Source organism: Schistocerca cancellata, unplaced genomic scaffold, assembly GCF_023864275.1.
Source record: "Schistocerca cancellata isolate TAMUIC-IGC-003103 unplaced genomic scaffold, iqSchCanc2.1 HiC_scaffold_835, whole genome shotgun sequence".
Classification (NCBI taxonomy): Eukaryota; Metazoa; Arthropoda; class Insecta; order Orthoptera; family Acrididae; genus Schistocerca; species Schistocerca cancellata.
In genome coordinates this window covers 23,883-46,234 of record NW_026046846.1, presented here as the reverse complement: position 1 = coordinate 46,234, position 22,352 = coordinate 23,883, and the positions used below count along the sequence as shown (strand labels likewise).

The 22,352-nt window shown below is 51.3% G+C and overlaps 13 non-coding genes across 13 annotated transcripts; all 13 read left to right on the top strand.

Moving 5' to 3' along the window:
* Nucleotides 1–59: 59 nt before the first annotated feature.
* Nucleotides 60–143, top strand: Trnal-uaa (transfer RNA leucine (anticodon UAA)). Its single transcript has one exon. It is a non-coding gene; the product is annotated as a tRNA-Leu (tRNA).
* Nucleotides 144–1,716: 1,573 nt separating this feature from the next.
* Trnal-uaa (transfer RNA leucine (anticodon UAA)) lies at nt 1,717–1,800 on the top strand. Its single transcript has one exon. It is a non-coding gene; the product is annotated as a tRNA-Leu (tRNA).
* A 1,573-nt stretch (nt 1,801–3,373) lies between these two features.
* Trnal-uaa (transfer RNA leucine (anticodon UAA)) lies at nt 3,374–3,457 on the top strand. The gene has a single exon. It is a non-coding gene; the product is annotated as a tRNA-Leu (tRNA).
* A 1,573-nt stretch (nt 3,458–5,030) lies between these two features.
* Nucleotides 5,031–5,114, top strand: Trnal-uaa (transfer RNA leucine (anticodon UAA)). The gene has a single exon. It is a non-coding gene; the product is annotated as a tRNA-Leu (tRNA).
* Nucleotides 5,115–6,687: 1,573 nt separating this feature from the next.
* Nucleotides 6,688–6,771, top strand: Trnal-uaa (transfer RNA leucine (anticodon UAA)). The gene has a single exon. It is a non-coding gene; the product is annotated as a tRNA-Leu (tRNA).
* Nucleotides 6,772–8,344: 1,573 nt separating this feature from the next.
* Trnal-uaa (transfer RNA leucine (anticodon UAA)) lies at nt 8,345–8,428 on the top strand. The gene has a single exon. It is a non-coding gene; the product is annotated as a tRNA-Leu (tRNA).
* Nucleotides 8,429–10,267: 1,839 nt separating this feature from the next.
* On the top strand, nt 10,268–10,351 carry Trnal-uaa (transfer RNA leucine (anticodon UAA)). Its single transcript has one exon. It is a non-coding gene; the product is annotated as a tRNA-Leu (tRNA).
* A 1,573-nt stretch (nt 10,352–11,924) lies between these two features.
* On the top strand, nt 11,925–12,008 carry Trnal-uaa (transfer RNA leucine (anticodon UAA)). The gene has a single exon. It is a non-coding gene; the product is annotated as a tRNA-Leu (tRNA).
* A 1,839-nt stretch (nt 12,009–13,847) lies between these two features.
* Nucleotides 13,848–13,931, top strand: Trnal-uaa (transfer RNA leucine (anticodon UAA)). Its single transcript has one exon. It is a non-coding gene; the product is annotated as a tRNA-Leu (tRNA).
* Nucleotides 13,932–15,504: 1,573 nt separating this feature from the next.
* Nucleotides 15,505–15,588, top strand: Trnal-uaa (transfer RNA leucine (anticodon UAA)). Its single transcript has one exon. It is a non-coding gene; the product is annotated as a tRNA-Leu (tRNA).
* A 1,573-nt stretch (nt 15,589–17,161) lies between these two features.
* Nucleotides 17,162–17,245, top strand: Trnal-uaa (transfer RNA leucine (anticodon UAA)). Its single transcript has one exon. It is a non-coding gene; the product is annotated as a tRNA-Leu (tRNA).
* Nucleotides 17,246–19,084: 1,839 nt separating this feature from the next.
* On the top strand, nt 19,085–19,168 carry Trnal-uaa (transfer RNA leucine (anticodon UAA)). The gene has a single exon. It is a non-coding gene; the product is annotated as a tRNA-Leu (tRNA).
* A 1,573-nt stretch (nt 19,169–20,741) lies between these two features.
* Nucleotides 20,742–20,825, top strand: Trnal-uaa (transfer RNA leucine (anticodon UAA)). The gene has a single exon. It is a non-coding gene; the product is annotated as a tRNA-Leu (tRNA).
* Nucleotides 20,826–22,352: the final 1,527 nt, after the last annotated feature.

The following is a 22,352-nucleotide window of genomic DNA, read 5'->3' as shown; positions in this document are numbered from 1 at the left end:
GGAGTGAGGTTCCTGAGATCTTGATAGACATGGAAGTCACTGGAGCGGTTGTGTCGTACGTCAGATTGGCCGAGCGGTCTAAGGCGCCAGATTTAAGCTCTGGTTCCCGTAAGGGAGCGTGGGTTCGAACCCCACATCTGACAATGCATTTTAAACATTCTGAAGCTAACGTACTCCCTTGATGTTATAGAACAAGAAAATTACGCAGAAACACGCCGTGGAGATTTTACTAGAGACGACAGTGACAGCAGTGCAGGCGTCACACGTCCGATAGCCCGAGCGGTCGAAAACAAATAGCGGAACATATTTTTCTCGTGCCGAGTTTTAGCTCTTCTCACGGACGTTTCCGTGGTCGTTGTGTTGTGGCTCAGGGCTATTCCATTTTCCTTCCCCAAAAGGCAACGCGAGAGACTGTCAGGCAAATCCCAAATGATCTGTACACGGACTAGGACGTCCGCACGTCTGGCAACAGTCTCGCCAACTTGTATGCCGTGCCAACGACACGGGTTCATGTCCGATCACCGAAATTAGGCAGCGTTGGCCGTGGTTAGTACTCAGGTAGGTGACGAACTAGGAAGTCCGCGTGCTGTTGGTTTCTTCAGTTTTGCCTTTTTCCTTAGTTTTTGGTGCTGCTGTGCGCTAATGGTACGGTCCAGCACGCTGACCCCCTCCTTGCTCTCGGTACGCAAAGGCGCGAACATGCGGCCACAGTCAAATGAAAGGGGCCGTTGTGTGTTTGTCGATGTGGCCTCTCGCAGGCGTTTGTAGCGCGTGTCCTGTACATATACGCCCATTTGCAAGCGTCAGCTTTCGCGTCAGCCGAGCAAAGTCGAGACAAGTCGACACAGGGGGACACACGATGCTGTGAATCGTAATCCGCACTAGCCTACGAGGGGCAAAGGGAAACCATTGGTACCGTTGAAAACACTCTCCTGAGTAAAGGAGACAACTTCCGTGCGATGTCCGGGTTTCGAACCCGGAGCAGCTACTTGGGAAGCAACCATGCTGACCGACACACCACCACCGCCCTCTGCTACGCGCTGCTTGCGCCGTGATGTGTCGCCTTCCCTCCTGGCGCCAGAGGCCGAAGGCGATAGCGCTGTAGGCGCTCAACGCCGGTTGCAAGGCGAGCTCCACTGAACCCGTTTTCCTGGTGCTGCTAGGGCGACAAACTGTAACTAGGCGCAGAACTGACTTTCTCTGATAAATCGGCCCTTTAATGCACATCAGGGCGAACACGAAAGTTCTAATATGAAGTACTCACTGACGATCCAAAGACGTTTCAGTATGTATGCGTCGGTACCACCGGGGCAGTGCCTAAGTATTGTAAAGTGAAGGTCGACAGTTAGAGCCTCACATGAAGTATTTCATTGGCTTCCCACGAGTGCGTAATGCACAGCGTGGCTGTTGCTAGGAAACGGTCTTATTCGCCGTTCGTTAATATCTAGTTTTCTTTGCATCAATGTGAAAATGTTCCTATTACTAAATAAAGTTTTGCTAGTTACAGTTCAAACTGGAAGCGACGGAAGAAAGCGGTCCAACGCGCCACATTGGTTCCCGAAAGGGAGGGTGCGTTTCCTACGCCACATCTGATGTTGCGTCTTACATATTCTTAAACTGACATAATTCCTTCCTACCGAAAAAAGAAACAGATTTCGGAGTGAGGTTCCTGAGATCTTGATAGACATGGAAGTCACTGGAGCGGTTGTGTCGTACGTCAGATTGGCCGAGCGGTCTAAGGCGCCAGATTTAAGCTCTGGTTCCCGTAAGGGAGCGTGGGTTCGAACCCCACATCTGACAATGCATTTTAAACATTCTGAAGCTAACGTACTCCCTTGATGTTATAGAACAAGAAAATTACGCAGAAACACGCCGTGGAGATTTTACTAGAGACGACAGTGACAGCAGTGCAGGCGTCACACGTCCGATAGCCCGAGCGGTCGAAAACAAATAGCGGAACATATTTTTCTCGTGCCGAGTTTTAGCTCTTCTCACGGACGTTTCCGTGGTCGTTGTGTTGTGGCTCAGGGCTATTCCATTTTCCTTCCCCAAAAGGCAACGCGAGAGACTGTCAGGCAAATCCCAAATGATCTGTACACGGACTAGGACGTCCGCACGTCTGGCAACAGTCTCGCCAACTTGTATGCCGTGCCAACGACACGGGTTCATGTCCGATCACCGAAATTAGGCAGCGTTGGCCGTGGTTAGTACTCAGGTAGGTGACGAACTAGGAAGTCCGCGTGCTGTTGGTTTCTTCAGTTTTGCCTTTTTCCTTAGTTTTTGGTGCTGCTGTGCGCTAATGGTACGGTCCAGCACGCTGACCCCCTCCTTGCTCTCGGTACGCAAAGGCGCGAACATGCGGCCACAGTCAAATGAAAGGGGCCGTTGTGTGTTTGTCGATGTGGCCTCTCGCAGGCGTTTGTAGCGCGTGTCCTGTACATATACGCCCATTTGCAAGCGTCAGCTTTCGCGTCAGCCGAGCAAAGTCGAGACAAGTCGACACAGGGGGACACACGATGCTGTGAATCGTAATCCGCACTAGCCTACGAGGGGCAAAGGGAAACCATTGGTACCGTTGAAAACACTCTCCTGAGTAAAGGAGACAACTTCCGTGCGATGTCCGGGTTTCGAACCCGGAGCAGCTACTTGGGAAGCAACCATGCTGACCGACACACCACCACCGCCTTCTGCTACGCGCTGCTTGCGCCGTGATGTGTCGCCTTCCCTCCTGGCGCCAGAGGCCGAAGGCGATAGCGCTGTAGGCGCTCAACGCCGGTTGCAAGGCGAGCTCCACTGAACCCGTTTTCCTGGTGCTGCTAGGGCGACAAACTGTAACTAGGCGCAGAACTGACTTTCTCTGATAAATCGGCCCTTTAATGCACATCAGGGCGAACACGAAAGTTCTAATATGAAGTACTCACTGACGATCCAAAGACGTTTCAGTATGTATGCGTCGGTACCACCGGGGCAGTGCCTAAGTATTGTAAAGTGAAGGTCGACAGTTAGAGCCTCACATGAAGTATTTCATTGGCTTCCCACGAGTGCGTAATGCACAGCGTGGCTGTTGCTAGGAAACGGTCTTATTCGCCGTTCGTTAATATCTAGTTTTCTTTGCATCAATGTGAAAATGTTCCTATTACTAAATAAAGTTTTGCTAGTTACAGTTCAAACTGGAAGCGACGGAAGAAAGCGGTCCAACGCGCCACATTGGTTCCCGAAAGGGAGGGTGCGTTTCCTACGCCACATCTGATGTTGCGTCTTACATATTCTTAAACTGACATAATTCCTTCCTACCGAAAAAAGAAACAGATTTCGGAGTGAGGTTCCTGAGATCTTGATAGACATGGAAGTCACTGGAGCGGTTGTGTCGTACGTCAGATTGGCCGAGCGGTCTAAGGCGCCAGATTTAAGCTCTGGTTCCCGTAAGGGAGCGTGGGTTCGAACCCCACATCTGACAATGCATTTTAAACATTCTGAAGCTAACGTACTCCCTTGATGTTATAGAACAAGAAAATTACGCAGAAACACGCCGTGGAGATTTTACTAGAGACGACAGTGACAGCAGTGCAGGCGTCACACGTCCGATAGCCCGAGCGGTCGAAAACAAATAGCGGAACATATTTTTCTCGTGCCGAGTTTTAGCTCTTCTCACGGACGTTTCCGTGGTCGTTGTGTTGTGGCTCAGGGCTATTCCATTTTCCTTCCCCAAAAGGCAACGCGAGAGACTGTCAGGCAAATCCCAAATGATCTGTACACGGACTAGGACGTCCGCACGTCTGGCAACAGTCTCGCCAACTTGTATGCCGTGCCAACGACACGGGTTCATGTCCGATCACCGAAATTAGGCAGCGTTGGCCGTGGTTAGTACTCAGGTAGGTGACGAACTAGGAAGTCCGCGTGCTGTTGGTTTCTTCAGTTTTGCCTTTTTCCTTAGTTTTTGGTGCTGCTGTGCGCTAATGGTACGGTCCAGCACGCTGACCCCCTCCTTGCTCTCGGTACGCAAAGGCGCGAACATGCGGCCACAGTCAAATGAAAGGGGCCGTTGTGTGTTTGTCGATGTGGCCTCTCGCAGGCGTTTGTAGCGCGTGTCCTGTACATATACGCCCATTTGCAAGCGTCAGCTTTCGCGTCAGCCGAGCAAAGTCGAGACAAGTCGACACAGGGGGACACACGATGCTGTGAATCGTAATCCGCACTAGCCTACGAGGGGCAAAGGGAAACCATTGGTACCGTTGAAAACACTCTCCTGAGTAAAGGAGACAACTTCCGTGCGATGTCCGGGTTTCGAACCCGGAGCAGCTACTTGGGAAGCAACCATGCTGACCGACACACCACCACCGCCCTCTGCTACGCGCTGCTTGCGCCGTGATGTGTCGCCTTCCCTCCTGGCGCCAGAGGCCGAAGGCGATAGCGCTGTAGGCGCTCAACGCCGGTTGCAAGGCGAGCTCCACTGAACCCGTTTTCCTGGTGCTGCTAGGGCGACAAACTGTAACTAGGCGCAGAACTGACTTTCTCTGATAAATCGGCCCTTTAATGCACATCAGGGCGAACACGAAAGTTCTAATATGAAGTACTCACTGACGATCCAAAGACGTTTCAGTATGTATGCGTCGGTACCACCGGGGCAGTGCCTAAGTATTGTAAAGTGAAGGTCGACAGTTAGAGCCTCACATGAAGTATTTCATTGGCTTCCCACGAGTGCGTAATGCACAGCGTGGCTGTTGCTAGGAAACGGTCTTATTCGCCGTTCGTTAATATCTAGTTTTCTTTGCATCAATGTGAAAATGTTCCTATTACTAAATAAAGTTTTGCTAGTTACAGTTCAAACTGGAAGCGACGGAAGAAAGCGGTCCAACGCGCCACATTGGTTCCCGAAAGGGAGGGTGCGTTTCCTACGCCACATCTGATGTTGCGTCTTACATATTCTTAAACTGACATAATTCCTTCCTACCGAAAAAAGAAACAGATTTCGGAGTGAGGTTCCTGAGATCTTGATAGACATGGAAGTCACTGGAGCGGTTGTGTCGTACGTCAGATTGGCCGAGCGGTCTAAGGCGCCAGATTTAAGCTCTGGTTCCCGTAAGGGAGCGTGGGTTCGAACCCCACATCTGACAATGCATTTTAAACATTCTGAAGCTAACGTACTCCCTTGATGTTATAGAACAAGAAAATTACGCAGAAACACGCCGTGGAGATTTTACTAGAGACGACAGTGACAGCAGTGCAGGCGTCACACGTCCGATAGCCCGAGCGGTCGAAAACAAATAGCGGAACATATTTTTCTCGTGCCGAGTTTTAGCTCTTCTCACGGACGTTTCCGTGGTCGTTGTGTTGTGGCTCAGGGCTATTCCATTTTCCTTCCCCAAAAGGCAACGCGAGAGACTGTCAGGCAAATCCCAAATGATCTGTACACGGACTAGGACGTCCGCACGTCTGGCAACAGTCTCGCCAACTTGTATGCCGTGCCAACGACACGGGTTCATGTCCGATCACCGAAATTAGGCAGCGTTGGCCGTGGTTAGTACTCAGGTAGGTGACGAACTAGGAAGTCCGCGTGCTGTTGGTTTCTTCAGTTTTGCCTTTTTCCTTAGTTTTTGGTGCTGCTGTGCGCTAATGGTACGGTCCAGCACGCTGACCCCCTCCTTGCTCTCGGTACGCAAAGGCGCGAACATGCGGCCACAGTCAAATGAAAGGGGCCGTTGTGTGTTTGTCGATGTGGCCTCTCGCAGGCGTTTGTAGCGCGTGTCCTGTACATATACGCCCATTTGCAAGCGTCAGCTTTCGCGTCAGCCGAGCAAAGTCGAGACAAGTCGACACAGGGGGACACACGATGCTGTGAATCGTAATCCGCACTAGCCTACGAGGGGCAAAGGGAAACCATTGGTACCGTTGAAAACACTCTCCTGAGTAAAGGAGACAACTTCCGTGCGATGTCCGGGTTTCGAACCCGGAGCAGCTACTTGGGAAGCAACCATGCTGACCGACACACCACCACCGCCTTCTGCTACGCGCTGCTTGCGCCGTGATGTGTCGCCTTCCCTCCTGGCGCCAGAGGCCGAAGGCGATAGCGCTGTAGGCGCTCAACGCCGGTTGCAAGGCGAGCTCCACTGAACCCGTTTTCCTGGTGCTGCTAGGGCGACAAACTGTAACTAGGCGCAGAAGTGACTTTCTCTGATAAATCGGCCCTTTAATGCACATCAGGGCGAACACGAAAGTTCTAATATGAAGTACTCACTGACGATCCAAAGACGTTTCAGTATGTATGCGTCGGTACCACCGGGGCAGTGCCTAAGTATTGTAAAGTGAAGGTCGACAGTTAGAGCCTCACATGAAGTATTTCATTGGCTTCCCACGAGTGCGTAATGCACAGCGTGGCTGTTGCTAGGAAACGGTCTTATTCGCCGTTCGTTAATATCTAGTTTTCTTTGCATCAATGTGAAAATGTTCCTATTACTAAATAAAGTTTTGCTAGTTACAGTTCAAACTGGAAGCGACGGAAGAAAGCGGTCCAACGCGCCACATTGGTTCCCGAAAGGGAGGGTGCGTTTCCTACGCCACATCTGATGTTGCGTCTTACATATTCTTAAACTGACATAATTCCTTCCTACCGAAAAAAGAAACAGATTTCGGAGTGAGGTTCCTGAGATCTTGATAGACATGGAAGTCACTGGAGCGGTTGTGTCGTACGTCAGATTGGCCGAGCGGTCTAAGGCGCCAGATTTAAGCTCTGGTTCCCGTAAGGGAGCGTGGGTTCGAACCCCACATCTGACAATGCATTTTAAACATTCTGAAGCTAACGTACTCCCTTGATGTTATAGAACAAGAAAATTACGCAGAAACACGCCGTGGAGATTTTACTAGAGACGACAGTGACAGCAGTGCAGGCGTCACACGTCCGATAGCCCGAGCGGTCGAAAACAAATAGCGGAACATATTTTTCTCGTGCCGAGTTTTAGCTCTTCTCACGGACGTTTCCGTGGTCGTTGTGTTGTGGCTCAGGGCTATTCCATTTTCCTTCCCCAAAAGGCAACGCGAGAGACTGTCAGGCAAATCCCAAATGATCTGTACACGGACTAGGACGTCCGCACGTCTGGCAACAGTCTCGCCAACTTGTATGCCGTGCCAACGACACGGGTTCATGTCCGATCACCGAAATTAGGCAGCGTTGGCCGTGGTTAGTACTCAGGTAGGTGACGAACTAGGAAGTCCGCGTGCTGTTGGTTTCTTCAGTTTTGCCTTTTTCCTTAGTTTTTGGTGCTGCTGTGCGCTAATGGTACGGTCCAGCACGCTGACCCCCTCCTTGCTCTCGGTACGCAAAGGCGCGAACATGCGGCCACAGTCAAATGAAAGGGGCCGTTGTGTGTTTGTCGATGTGGCCTCTCGCAGGCGTTTGTAGCGCGTGTCCTGTACATATACGCCCATTTGCAAGCGTCAGCTTTCGCGTCAGCCGAGCAAAGTCGAGACAAGTCGACACAGGGGGACACACGATGCTGTGAATCGTAATCCGCACTAGCCTACGAGGGGCAAAGGGAAACCATTGGTACCGTTGAAAACACTCTCCTGAGTAAAGGAGACAACTTCCGTGCGATGTCCGGGTTTCGAACCCGGAGCAGCTACTTGGGAAGCAACCATGCTGACCGACACACCACCACCGCCTTCTGCTACGCGCTGCTTGCGCCGTGATGTGTCGCCTTCCCTCCTGGCGCCAGAGGCCGAAGGCGATAGCGCTGTAGGCGCTCAACGCCGGTTGCAAGGCGAGCTCCACTGAACCCGTTTTCCTGGTGCTGCTAGGGCGACAAACTGTAACTAGGCGCAGAACTGACTTTCTCTGATAAATCGGCCCTTTAATGCACATCAGGGCGAACACGAAAGTTCTAATATGAAGTACTCACTGACGATCCAAAGACGTTTCAGTATGTATGCGTCGGTACCACCGGGGCAGTGCCTAAGTATTGTAAAGTGAAGGTCGACAGTTAGAGCCTCACATGAAGTATTTCATTGGCTTCCCACGAGTGCGTAATGCACAGCGTGGCTGTTGCTAGGAAACGGTCTTATTCGCCGTTCGTTAATATCTAGTTTTCTTTGCATCAATGTGAAAATGTTCCTATTACTAAATAAAGTTTTGCTAGTTACAGTTCAAACTGGAAGCGACGGAAGAAAGCGGTCCAACGCGCCACATTGGTTCCCGAAAGGGAGGGTGCGTTTCCTACGCCACATCTGATGTTGCGTCTTACATATTCTTAAACTGACATAATTCCTTCCTACCGAAAAAAGAAACAGATTTCGGAGTGAGGTTCCTGAGATCTTGATAGACATGGAAGTCACTGGAGCGGTTGTGTCGTACGTCAGATTGGCCGAGCGGTCTAAGGCGCCAGATTTAAGCTCTGGTTCCCGTAAGGGAGCGTGGGTTCGAACCCCACATCTGACAATGCATTTTAAACATTCTGAAGCTAACGTACTCCCTTGATGTTATAGAACAAGAAAATTACGCAGAAACACGCCGTGGAGATTTTACTAGAGACGACAGTGACAGCAGTGCAGGCGTCACACGTCCGATAGCCCGAGCGGTCGAAAACAAATAGCGGAACATATTTTTCTCGTGCCGAGTTTTAGCTCTTCTCACGGACGTTTCCGTGGTCGTTGTGTTGTGGCTCAGGGCTATTCCATTTTCCTTCCCCAAAAGGCAACGCGAGAGACTGTCAGGCAAATCCCAAATGATCTGTACACGGACTAGGACGTCCGCACGTCTGGCAACAGTCTCGCCAACTTGTATGCCGTGCCAACGACACGGGTTCATGTCCGATCACCGAAATTAGGCAGCGTTGGCCGTGGTTAGTACTCAGGTAGGTGACGAACTAGGAAGTCCGCGTGCTGTTGGTTTCTTCAGTTTTGCCTTTTTCCTTAGTTTTTGGTGCTGCTGTGCGCTAATGGTACGGTCCAGCACGCTGACCCCCTCCTTGCTCTCGGTACGCAAAGGCGCGAACATGCGGCCACAGTCAAATGAAAGGGGCCGTTGTGTGTTTGTCGATGTGGCCTCTCGCAGGCGTTTGTAGCGCGTGTCCTGTACATATACGCCCATTTGCAAGCGTCAGCTTTCGCGTCAGCCGAGCAAAGTCGAGACAAGTCGACACAGGGGGACACACGATGCTGTGAATCGTAATCCGCACTAGCCTACGAGGGGCAAAGGGAAACCATTGGTACCGTTGAAAACACTCTCCTGAGTAAAGGAGACAACTTCCGTGCGATGTCCGGGTTTCGAACCCGGAGCAGCTACTTGGGAAGCAACCATGCTGACCGACACACCACCACCGCCTTCTGCTACGCGCTGCTTGCGCCGTGATGTGTCGCCTTCCCTCCTGGCGCCAGAGGCCGAAGGCGATAGCGCTGTAGGCGCTCAACGCCGGTTGCAAGGCGAGCTCCACTGAACCCGTTTTCCTGGTGCTGCTAGGGCGACAAACTGTAACTAGGCGCAGAACTGACTTTCTCTGATAAATCGGCCCTTTAATGCACATCAGGGCGAACACGAAAGTTCTAATATGAAGTACTCACTGACGATCCAAAGACGTTTCAGTATGTATGCGTCGGTACCACCGGGGCACCGAGCGAGGTGGCGCAGTGGTTAGCACACTGGACTCGCATTCGGGAGGACGACGGTTCAATCCCGTCTCCGGCCATCCTGATTTAGGTTTTCCGTGATTTCCCTAAACCGCTTCAGGCAAATGCCGGGATGGTTCCTTTGAAAGGGCACGGCCGATTTCCTTCCCCATCCTTCCCTCACCCGAGCTTGCGCTCCGTCTCTAATGACCTCGTTGTCGACGGGACGTTAAACACTAAATCTCCTCCTCCTCCTCCACCACCGGGGCAGTGCCTAAGTATTGTAAAGTGAAGGTCGACAGTTAGAGCCTCACATGAAGTATTTCATTGGCTTCCCACGAGTGCGTAATGCACAGCGTGGCTGTTGCTAGGAAACGGTCTTATTCGCCGTTCGTTAATATCTAGTTTTCTTTGCATCAATGTGAAAATGTTCCTATTACTAAATAAAGTTTTGCTAGTTACAGTTCAAACTGGAAGCGACGGAAGAAAGCGGTCCAACGCGCCACATTGGTTCCCGAAAGGGAGGGTGCGTTTCCTACGCCACATCTGATGTTGCGTCTTACATATTCTTAAACTGACATAATTCCTTCCTACCGAAAAAAGAAACAGATTTCGGAGTGAGGTTCCTGAGATCTTGATAGACATGGAAGTCACTGGAGCGGTTGTGTCGTACGTCAGATTGGCCGAGCGGTCTAAGGCGCCAGATTTAAGCTCTGGTTCCCGTAAGGGAGCGTGGGTTCGAACCCCACATCTGACAATGCATTTTAAACATTCTGAAGCTAACGTACTCCCTTGATGTTATAGAACAAGAAAATTACGCAGAAACACGCCGTGGAGATTTTACTAGAGACGACAGTGACAGCAGTGCAGGCGTCACACGTCCGATAGCCCGAGCGGTCGAAAACAAATAGCGGAACATATTTTTCTCGTGCCGAGTTTTAGCTCTTCTCACGGACGTTTCCGTGGTCGTTGTGTTGTGGCTCAGGGCTATTCCATTTTCCTTCCCCAAAAGGCAACGCGAGAGACTGTCAGGCAAATCCCAAATGATCTGTACACGGACTAGGACGTCCGCACGTCTGGCAACAGTCTCGCCAACTTGTATGCCGTGCCAACGACACGGGTTCATGTCCGATCACCGAAATTAGGCAGCGTTGGCCGTGGTTAGTACTCAGGTAGGTGACGAACTAGGAAGTCCGCGTGCTGTTGGTTTCTTCAGTTTTGCCTTTTTCCTTAGTTTTTGGTGCTGCTGTGCGCTAATGGTACGGTCCAGCACGCTGACCCCCTCCTTGCTCTCGGTACGCAAAGGCGCGAACATGCGGCCACAGTCAAATGAAAGGGGCCGTTGTGTGTTTGTCGATGTGGCCTCTCGCAGGCGTTTGTAGCGCGTGTCCTGTACATATACGCCCATTTGCAAGCGTCAGCTTTCGCGTCAGCCGAGCAAAGTCGAGACAAGTCGACACAGGGGGACACACGATGCTGTGAATCGTAATCCGCACTAGCCTACGAGGGGCAAAGGGAAACCATTGGTACCGTTGAAAACACTCTCCTGAGTAAAGGAGACAACTTCCGTGCGATGTCCGGGTTTCGAACCCGGAGCAGCTACTTGGGAAGCAACCATGCTGACCGACACACCACCACCGCCTTCTGCTACGCGCTGCTTGCGCCGTGATGTGTCGCCTTCCCTCCTGGCGCCAGAGGCCGAAGGCGATAGCGCTGTAGGCGCTCAACGCCGGTTGCAAGGCGAGCTCCACTGAACCCGTTTTCCTGGTGCTGCTAGGGCGACAAACTGTAACTAGGCGCAGAACTGACTTTCTCTGATAAATCGGCCCTTTAATGCACATCAGGGCGAACACGAAAGTTCTAATATGAAGTACTCACTGACGATCCAAAGACGTTTCAGTATGTATGCGTCGGTACCACCGGGGCAGTGCCTAAGTATTGTAAAGTGAAGGTCGACAGTTAGAGCCTCACATGAAGTATTTCATTGGCTTCCCACGAGTGCGTAATGCACAGCGTGGCTGTTGCTAGGAAACGGTCTTATTCGCCGTTCGTTAATATCTAGTTTTCTTTGCATCAATGTGAAAATGTTCCTATTACTAAATAAAGTTTTGCTAGTTACAGTTCAAACTGGAAGCGACGGAAGAAAGCGGTCCAACGCGCCACATTGGTTCCCGAAAGGGAGGGTGCGTTTCCTACGCCACATCTGATGTTGCGTCTTACATATTCTTAAACTGACATAATTCCTTCCTACCGAAAAAAGAAACAGATTTCGGAGTGAGGTTCCTGAGATCTTGATAGACATGGAAGTCACTGGAGCGGTTGTGTCGTACGTCAGATTGGCCGAGCGGTCTAAGGCGCCAGATTTAAGCTCTGGTTCCCGTAAGGGAGCGTGGGTTCGAACCCCACATCTGACAATGCATTTTAAACATTCTGAAGCTAACGTACTCCCTTGATGTTATAGAACAAGAAAATTACGCAGAAACACGCCGTGGAGATTTTACTAGAGACGACAGTGACAGCAGTGCAGGCGTCACACGTCCGATAGCCCGAGCGGTCGAAAACAAATAGCGGAACATATTTTTCTCGTGCCGAGTTTTAGCTCTTCTCACGGACGTTTCCGTGGTCGTTGTGTTGTGGCTCAGGGCTATTCCATTTTCCTTCCCCAAAAGGCAACGCGAGAGACTGTCAGGCAAATCCCAAATGATCTGTACACGGACTAGGACGTCCGCACGTCTGGCAACAGTCTCGCCAACTTGTATGCCGTGCCAACGACACGGGTTCATGTCCGATCACCGAAATTAGGCAGCGTTGGCCGTGGTTAGTACTCAGGTAGGTGACGAACTAGGAAGTCCGCGTGCTGTTGGTTTCTTCAGTTTTGCCTTTTTCCTTAGTTTTTGGTGCTGCTGTGCGCTAATGGTACGGTCCAGCACGCTGACCCCCTCCTTGCTCTCGGTACGCAAAGGCGCGAACATGCGGCCACAGTCAAATGAAAGGGGCCGTTGTGTGTTTGTCGATGTGGCCTCTCGCAGGCGTTTGTAGCGCGTGTCCTGTACATATACGCCCATTTGCAAGCGTCAGCTTTCGCGTCAGCCGAGCAAAGTCGAGACAAGTCGACACAGGGGGACACACGATGCTGTGAATCGTAATCCGCACTAGCCTACGAGGGGCAAAGGGAAACCATTGGTACCGTTGAAAACACTCTCCTGAGTAAAGGAGACAACTTCCGTGCGATGTCCGGGTTTCGAACCCGGAGCAGCTACTTGGGAAGCAACCATGCTGACCGACACACCACCACCGCCTTCTGCTACGCGCTGCTTGCGCCGTGATGTGTCGCCTTCCCTCCTGGCGCCAGAGGCCGAAGGCGATAGCGCTGTAGGCGCTCAACGCCGGTTGCAAGGCGAGCTCCACTGAACCCGTTTTCCTGGTGCTGCTAGGGCGACAAACTGTAACTAGGCGCAGAACTGACTTTCTCTGATAAATCGGCCCTTTAATGCACATCAGGGCGAACACGAAAGTTCTAATATGAAGTACTCACTGACGATCCAAAGACGTTTCAGTATGTATGCGTCGGTACCACCGGGGCACCGAGCGAGGTGGCGCAGTGGTTAGCACACTGGACTCGCATTCGGGAGGACGACGGTTCAATCCCGTCTCCGGCCATCCTGATTTAGGTTTTCCGTGATTTCCCTAAACCGCTTCAGGCAAATGCCGGGATGGTTCCTTTGAAAGGGCACGGCCGATTTCCTTCCCCATCCTTCCCTCACCCGAGCTTGCGCTCCGTCTCTAATGACCTCGTTGTCGACGGGACGTTAAACACTAAATCTCCTCCTCCTCCTCCACCACCGGGGCAGTGCCTAAGTATTGTAAAGTGAAGGTCGACAGTTAGAGCCTCACATGAAGTATTTCATTGGCTTCCCACGAGTGCGTAATGCACAGCGTGGCTGTTGCTAGGAAACGGTCTTATTCGCCGTTCGTTAATATCTAGTTTTCTTTGCATCAATGTGAAAATGTTCCTATTACTAAATAAAGTTTTGCTAGTTACAGTTCAAACTGGAAGCGACGGAAGAAAGCGGTCCAACGCGCCACATTGGTTCCCGAAAGGGAGGGTGCGTTTCCTACGCCACATCTGATGTTGCGTCTTACATATTCTTAAACTGACATAATTCCTTCCTACCGAAAAAAGAAACAGATTTCGGAGTGAGGTTCCTGAGATCTTGATAGACATGGAAGTCACTGGAGCGGTTGTGTCGTACGTCAGATTGGCCGAGCGGTCTAAGGCGCCAGATTTAAGCTCTGGTTCCCGTAAGGGAGCGTGGGTTCGAACCCCACATCTGACAATGCATTTTAAACATTCTGAAGCTAACGTACTCCCTTGATGTTATAGAACAAGAAAATTACGCAGAAACACGCCGTGGAGATTTTACTAGAGACGACAGTGACAGCAGTGCAGGCGTCACACGTCCGATAGCCCGAGCGGTCGAAAACAAATAGCGGAACATATTTTTCTCGTGCCGAGTTTTAGCTCTTCTCACGGACGTTTCCGTGGTCGTTGTGTTGTGGCTCAGGGCTATTCCATTTTCCTTCCCCAAAAGGCAACGCGAGAGACTGTCAGGCAAATCCCAAATGATCTGTACACGGACTAGGACGTCCGCACGTCTGGCAACAGTCTCGCCAACTTGTATGCCGTGCCAACGACACGGGTTCATGTCCGATCACCGAAATTAGGCAGCGTTGGCCGTGGTTAGTACTCAGGTAGGTGACGAACTAGGAAGTCCGCGTGCTGTTGGTTTCTTCAGTTTTGCCTTTTTCCTTAGTTTTTGGTGCTGCTGTGCGCTAATGGTACGGTCCAGCACGCTGACCCCCTCCTTGCTCTCGGTACGCAAAGGCGCGAACATGCGGCCACAGTCAAATGAAAGGGGCCGTTGTGTGTTTGTCGATGTGGCCTCTCGCAGGCGTTTGTAGCGCGTGTCCTGTACATATACGCCCATTTGCAAGCGTCAGCTTTCGCGTCAGCCGAGCAAAGTCGAGACAAGTCGACACAGGGGGACACACGATGCTGTGAATCGTAATCCGCACTAGCCTACGAGGGGCAAAGGGAAACCATTGGTACCGTTGAAAACACTCTCCTGAGTAAAGGAGACAACTTCCGTGCGATGTCCGGGTTTCGAACCCGGAGCAGCTACTTGGGAAGCAACCATGCTGACCGACACACCACCACCGCCTTCTGCTACGCGCTGCTTGCGCCGTGATGTGTCGCCTTCCCTCCTGGCGCCAGAGGCCGAAGGCGATAGAGCTGTAGGCGCTCAACGCCGGTTGCAAGGCGAGCTCCACTGAACCCGTTTTCCTGGTGCTGCTAGGGCGACAAACTGTAACTAGGCGCAGAAGTGACTTTCTCTGATAAATCGGCCCTTTAATGCACATCAGGGCGAACACGAAAGTTCTAATATGAAGTACTCACTGACGATCCAAAGACGTTTCAGTATGTATGCGTCGGTACCACCGGGGCAGTGCCTAAGTATTGTAAAGTGAAGGTCGACAGTTAGAGCCTCACATGAAGTATTTCATTGGCTTCCCACGAGTGCGTAATGCACAGCGTGGCTGTTGCTAGGAAACGGTCTTATTCGCCGTTCGTTAATATCTAGTTTTCTTTGCATCAATGTGAAAATGTTCCTATTACTAAATAAAGTTTTGCTAGTTACAGTTCAAACTGGAAGCGACGGAAGAAAGCGGTCCAACGCGCCACATTGGTTCCCGAAAGGGAGGGTGCATTTCCTACGCCACATCTGATGTTGCGTCTTACATATTCTTAAACTGACATAATTCCTTCCTACCGAAAAAAGAAACAGATTTCGGAGTGAGGTTCCTGAGATCTTGATAGACATGGAAGTCACTGGAGCGGTTGTGTCGTACGTCAGATTGGCCGAGCGGTCTAAGGCGCCAGATTTAAGCTCTGGTTCCCGTAAGGGAGCGTGGGTTCGAACCCCACATCTGACAATGCATTTTAAACATTCTGAAGCTAACGTACTCCCTTGATGTTATAGAACAAGAAAATTACGCAGAAACACGCCGTGGAGATTTTACTAGAGACGACAGTGACAGCAGTGCAGGCGTCACACGTCCGATAGCCCGAGCGGTCGAAAACAAATAGCGGAACATATTTTTCTCGTGCCGAGTTTTAGCTCTTCTCACGGACGTTTCCGTGGTCGTTGTGTTGTGGCTCAGGGCTATTCCATTTTCCTTCCCCAAAAGGCAACGCGAGAGACTGTCAGGCAAATCCCAAATGATCTGTACACGGACTAGGACGTCCGCACGTCTGGCAACAGTCTCGCCAACTTGTATGCCGTGCCAACGACACGGGTTCATGTCCGATCACCGAAATTAGGCAGCGTTGGCCGTGGTTAGTACTCAGGTAGGTGACGAACTAGGAAGTCCGCGTGCTGTTGGTTTCTTCAGTTTTGCCTTTTTCCTTAGTTTTTGGTGCTGCTGTGCGCTAATGGTACGGTCCAGCACGCTGACCCCCTCCTTGCTCTCGGTACGCAAAGGCGCGAACATGCGGCCACAGTCAAATGAAAGGGGCCGTTGTGTGTTTGTCGATGTGGCCTCTCGCAGGCGTTTGTAGCGCGTGTCCTGTACATATACGCCCATTTGCAAGCGTCAGCTTTCGCGTCAGCCGAGCAAAGTCGAGACAAGTCGACACAGGGGGACACACGATGCTGTGAATCGTAATCCGCACTAGCCTACGAGGGGCAAAGGGAAACCATTGGTACCGTTGAAAACACTCTCCTGAGTAAAGGAGACAACTTCCGTGCGATGTCCGGGTTTCGAACCCGGAGCAGCTACTTGGGAAGCAACCATGCTGACCGACACACCACCACCGCCTTCTGCTACGCGCTGCTTGCGCCGTGATGTGTCGCCTTCCCTCCTGGCGCCAGAGGCCGAAGGCGATAGAGCTGTAGGCGCTCAACGCCGGTTGCAAGGCGAGCTCCACTGAACCCGTTTTCCTGGTGCTGCTAGGGCGACAAACTGTAACTAGGCGCAGAAGTGACTTTCTCTGATAAATCGGCCCTTTAATGCACATCAGGGCGAACACGAAAGTTCTAATATGAAGTACTCACTGACGATCCAAAGACGTTTCAGTATGTATGCGTCGGTACCACCGGGGCAGTGCCTAAGTATTGTAAAGTGAAGGTCGACAGTTAGAGCCTCACATGAAGTATTTCATTGGCTTCCCACGAGTGCGTAATGCACAGCGTGGCTGTTGCTAGGAAACGGTCTTATTCGCCGTTCGTTAATATCTAGTTTTCTTTGCATCAATGTGAAAATGTTCCTATTACTAAATAAAGTTTTGCTAGTTACAGTTCAAACTGGAAGCGACGGAAGAAAGCGGTCCAACGCGCCACATTGGTTCCCGAAAGGGAGGGTGCGTTTCCTACGCCACATCTGATGTTGCGTCTTACATATTCTTAAACTGACATAATTCCTTCCTACCGAAAAAAGAAACAGATTTCGGAGTGAGGTTCCTGAGATCTTGATAGACATGGAAGTCACTGGAGCGGTTGTGTCGTACGTCAGATTGGCCGAGCGGTCTAAGGCGCCAGATTTAAGCTCTGGTTCCCGTAAGGGAGCGTGGGTTCGAACCCCACATCTGACAATGCATTTTAAACATTCTGAAGCTAACGTACTCCCTTGATGTTATAGAACAAGAAAATTACGCAGAAACACGCCGTGGAGATTTTACTAGAGACGACAGTGACAGCAGTGCAGGCGTCACACGTCCGATAGCCCGAGCGGTCGAAAACAAATAGCGGAACATATTTTTCTCGTGCCGAGTTTTAGCTCTTCTCACGGACGTTTCCGTGGTCGTTGTGTTGTGGCTCAGGGCTATTCCATTTTCCTTCCCCAAAAGGCAACGCGAGAGACTGTCAGGCAAATCCCAAATGATCTGTACACGGACTAGGACGTCCGCACGTCTGGCAACAGTCTCGCCAACTTGTATGCCGTGCCAACGACACGGGTTCATGTCCGATCACCGAAATTAGGCAGCGTTGGCCGTGGTTAGTACTCAGGTAGGTGACGAACTAGGAAGTCCGCGTGCTGTTGGTTTCTTCAGTTTTGCCTTTTTCCTTAGTTTTTGGTGCTGCTGTGCGCTAATGGTACGGTCCAGCACGCTGACCCCCTCCTTGCTCTCGGTACGCAAAGGCGCGAACATGCGGCCACAGTCAAATGAAAGGGGCCGTTGTGTGTTTGTCGATGTGGCCTCTCGCAGGCGTTTGTAGCGCGTGTCCTGTACATATACGCCCATTTGCAAGCGTCAGCTTTCGCGTCAGCCGAGCAAAGTCGAGACAAGTCGACACAGGGGGACACACGATGCTGTGAATCGTAATCCGCACTAGCCTACGAGGGGCAAAGGGAAACCATTGGTACCGTTGAAAACACTCTCCTGAGTAAAGGAGACAACTTCCGTGCGATGTCCGGGTTTCGAACCCGGAGCAGCTACTTGGGAAGCAACCATGCTGACCGACACACCACCACCGCCTTCTGCTACGCGCTGCTTGCGCCGTGATGTGTCGCCTTCCCTCCTGGCGCCAGAGGCCGAAGGCGATAGCGCTGTAGGCGCTCAACGCCGGTTGCAAGGCGAGCTCCACTGAACCCGTTTTCCTGGTGCTGCTAGGGCGACAAACTGTAACTAGGCGCAGAACTGACTTTCTCTGATAAATCGGCCCTTTAATGCACATCAGGGCGAACACGAAAGTTCTAATATGAAGTACTCACTGACGATCCAAAGACGTTTCAGTATGTATGCGTCGGTACCACCGGGGCACCGAGCGAGGTGGCGCAGTGGTTAGCACACTGGACTCGCATTCGGGAGGACGACGGTTCAATCCCGTCTCCGGCCATCCTGATTTAGGTTTTCCGTGATTTCCCTAAACCGCTTCAGGCAAATGCCGGGATGGTTCCTTTGAAAGGGCACGGCCGATTTCCTTCCCCATCCTTCCCTCACCCGAGCTTGCGCTCCGTCTCTAATGACCTCGTTGTCGACGGGACGTTAAACACTAAATCTCCTCCTCCTCCTCCACCACCGGAGCAGTGCCTAAGTATTGTAAAGTGAAGGTCGACAGTTAGAGCCTCACATGAAGTATTTCATTGGCTTCCCACGAGTGCGTAATGCACAGCGTGGCTGTTGCTAGGAAACGGTCTTATTCGCCGTTCGTTAATATCTAGTTTTCTTTGCATCAATGTGAAAATGTTCCTATTACTAAATAAAGTTTTGCTAGTTACAGTTCAAACTGGAAGCGACGGAAGAAAGCGGTCCAACGCGCCACATTGGTTCCCGAAAGGGAGGGTGCGTTTCCTACGCCACATCTGATGTTGCGTCTTACATATTCTTAAACTGACATAATTCCTTCCTACCGAAAAAAGAAACAGATTTCGGAGTGAGGTTCCTGAGATCTTGATAGACATGGAAGTCACTGGAGCGGTTGTGTCGTACGTCAGATTGGCCGAGCGGTCTAAGGCGCCAGATTTAAGCTCTGGTTCCCGTAAGGGAGCGTGGGTTCGAACCCCACATCTGACAATGCATTTTAAACATTCTGAAGCTAACGTACTCCCTTGATGTTATAGAACAAGAAAATTACGCAGAAACACGCCGTGGAGATTTTACTAGAGACGACAGTGACAGCAGTGCAGGCGTCACACGTCCGATAGCCCGAGCGGTCGAAAACAAATAGCGGAACATATTTTTCTCGTGCCGAGTTTTAGCTCTTCTCACGGACGTTTCCGTGGTCGTTGTGTTGTGGCTCAGGGCTATTCCATTTTCCTTCCCCAAAAGGCAACGCGAGAGACTGTCAGGCAAATCCCAAATGATCTGTACACGGACTAGGACGTCCGCACGTCTGGCAACAGTCTCGCCAACTTGTATGCCGTGCCAACGACACGGGTTCATGTCCGATCACCGAAATTAGGCAGCGTTGGCCGTGGTTAGTACTCAGGTAGGTGACGAACTAGGAAGTCCGCGTGCTGTTGGTTTCTTCAGTTTTGCCTTTTTCCTTAGTTTTTGGTGCTGCTGTGCGCTAATGGTACGGTCCAGCACGCTGACCCCCTCCTTGCTCTCGGTACGCAAAGGCGCGAACATGCGGCCACAGTCAAATGAAAGGGGCCGTTGTGTGTTTGTCGATGTGGCCTCTCGCAGGCGTTTGTAGCGCGTGTCCTGTACATATACGCCCATTTGCAAGCGTCAGCTTTCGCGTCAGCCGAGCAAAGTCGAGACAAGTCGACACAGGGGGACACACGATGCTGTGAATCGTAATCCGCACTAGCCTACGAGGGGCAAAGGGAAACCATTGGTACCGTTGAAAACACTCTCCTGAGTAAAGGAGACAACTTCCGTGCGATGTCCGGGTTTCGAACCCGGAGCAGCTACTTGGGAAGCAACCATGCTGACCGACACACCACCACCGCCCTCTGCTACGCGCTGCTTGCGCCGTGATGTGTCGCCTTCCCTCCTGGCGCCAGAGGCCGAAGGCGATAGCGCTGTAGGCGCTCAACGCCGGTTGCAAGGCGAGCTCCACTGAACCCGTTTTCCTGGTGCTGCTAGGGCGACAAACTGTAACTAGGCGCAGAAGTGACTTTCTCTGATAAATCGGCCCTTTAATGCACATCAGGGCGAACACGAAAGTTCTAATATGAAGTACTCACTGACGATCCAAAGACGTTTCAGTACGTATGCGTCGGTACCACCGGGGCAGTGCCTAAGTATTGTAAAGTGAAGGTCGACAGTTAGAGCCTCACATGAAGTATTTCATTGGCTTCCCACGAGTGCGTAATGCACAGCGTGGCTGTTGCTAGGAAACGGTCTTATTCGCCGTTCGTTAATATCTAGTTTTCTTTGCATCAATGTGAAAATGTTCCTATTACTAAATAAAGTTTTGCTAGTTACAGTTCAAACTGGAAGCGACGGAAGAAAGCGGTCCAACGCGCCACATTGGTTCCCGAAAGGGAGGGTGCGTTTCCTACGCCACATCTGATGTTGCGTCTTACATATTCTTAAACTGACATAATTCCTTCCTACCGAAAAAAGAAACAGATTTCGGAGTGAGGTTCCTGAGATCTTGATAGACATGGAAGTCACTGGAGCGGTTGTGTCGTACGTCAGATTGGCCGAGCGGTCTAAGGCGCCAGATTTAAGCTCTGGTTCCCGTAAGGGAGCGTGGGTTCGAACCCCACATCTGACAATGCATTTTAAACATTCTGAAGCTAACGTACTCCCTTGATGTTATAGAACAAGAAAATTACGCAGAAACACGCCGTGGAGATTTTACTAGAGACGACAGTGACAGCAGTGCAGGCGTCACACGTCCGATAGCCCGAGCGGTCGAAAACAAATAGCGGAACATATTTTTCTCGTGCCGAGTTTTAGCTCTTCTCACGGACGTTTCCGTGGTCGTTGTGTTGTGGCTCAGGGCTATTCCATTTTCCTTCCCCAAAAGGCAACGCGAGAGACTGTCAGGCAAATCCCAAATGATCTGTACACGGACTAGGACGTCCGCACGTCTGGCAACAGTCTCGCCAACTTGTATGCCGTGCCAACGACACGGGTTCATGTCCGATCACCGAAATTAGGCAGCGTTGGCCGTGGTTAGTACTCAGGTAGGTGACGAACTAGGAAGTCCGCGTGCTGTTGGTTTCTTCAGTTTTGCCTTTTTCCTTAGTTTTTGGTGCTGCTGTGCGCTAATGGTACGGTCCAGCACGCTGACCCCCTCCTTGCTCTCGGTACGCAAAGGCGCGAACATGCGGCCACAGTCAAATGAAAGGGGCCGTTGTGTGTTTGTCGATGTGGCCTCTCGCAGGCGTTTGTAGCGCGTGTCCTGTACATATACGCCCATTTGCAAGCGTCAGCTTTCGCGTCAGCCGAGCAAAGTCGAGACAAGTCGACACAGGGGGACACACGATGCTGTGAATCGTAATCCGCACTAGCCTACGAGGGGCAAAGGGAAACCATTGGTACCGTTGAAAACACTCTCCTGAGTAAAGGAGACAACTTCCGTGCGATGTCCGGGTTTCGAACCCGGAGCAGCTACTTGGGAAGCAACCATGCTGACCGACACACCACCACCGCCCTCTGCTACGCGCTGCTTGCGCCGTGATGTGTCGCCTTCCCTCCTGGCGCCAGAGGCCGAAGGCGATAGCGCTGTAGGCGCTCAACGCCGGTTGCAAGGCGAGCTCCACTGAACCCGTTTTCCTGGTGCTGCTAGGGCGACAAACTGTAACTAGGCGCAGAAGTGACTTTCTCTGATAAATCGGCCCTTTAATGCACATCAGGGCGAACACGAAAGTTCTAATATGAAGTACTCACTGACGATCCAAAGACGTTTCAGTATGTATGCGTCGGTACCACCGGGGCAGTGCCTAAGTATTGTAAAGTGAAGGTCGACAGTTAGAGCCTCACATGAAGTATTTCATTGGCTTCCCACGAGTGCGTAATGCACAGCGTGGCTGTTGCTAGGAAACGGTCTTATTCGCCGTTCGTTAATATCTAGTTTTCTTTGCATCAATGTGAAAATGTTCCTATTACTAAATAAAGTTTTGCTAGTTACAGTTCAAACTGGAAGCGACGGAAGAAAGCGGTCCAACGCGCCACATTGGTTCCCGAAAGGGAGGGTGCGTTTCCTACGCCACATCTGATGTTGCGTCTTACATATTCTTAAACTGACATAATTCCTTCCTACCGAAAAAAGAAACAGATTTCGGAGTGAGGTTCC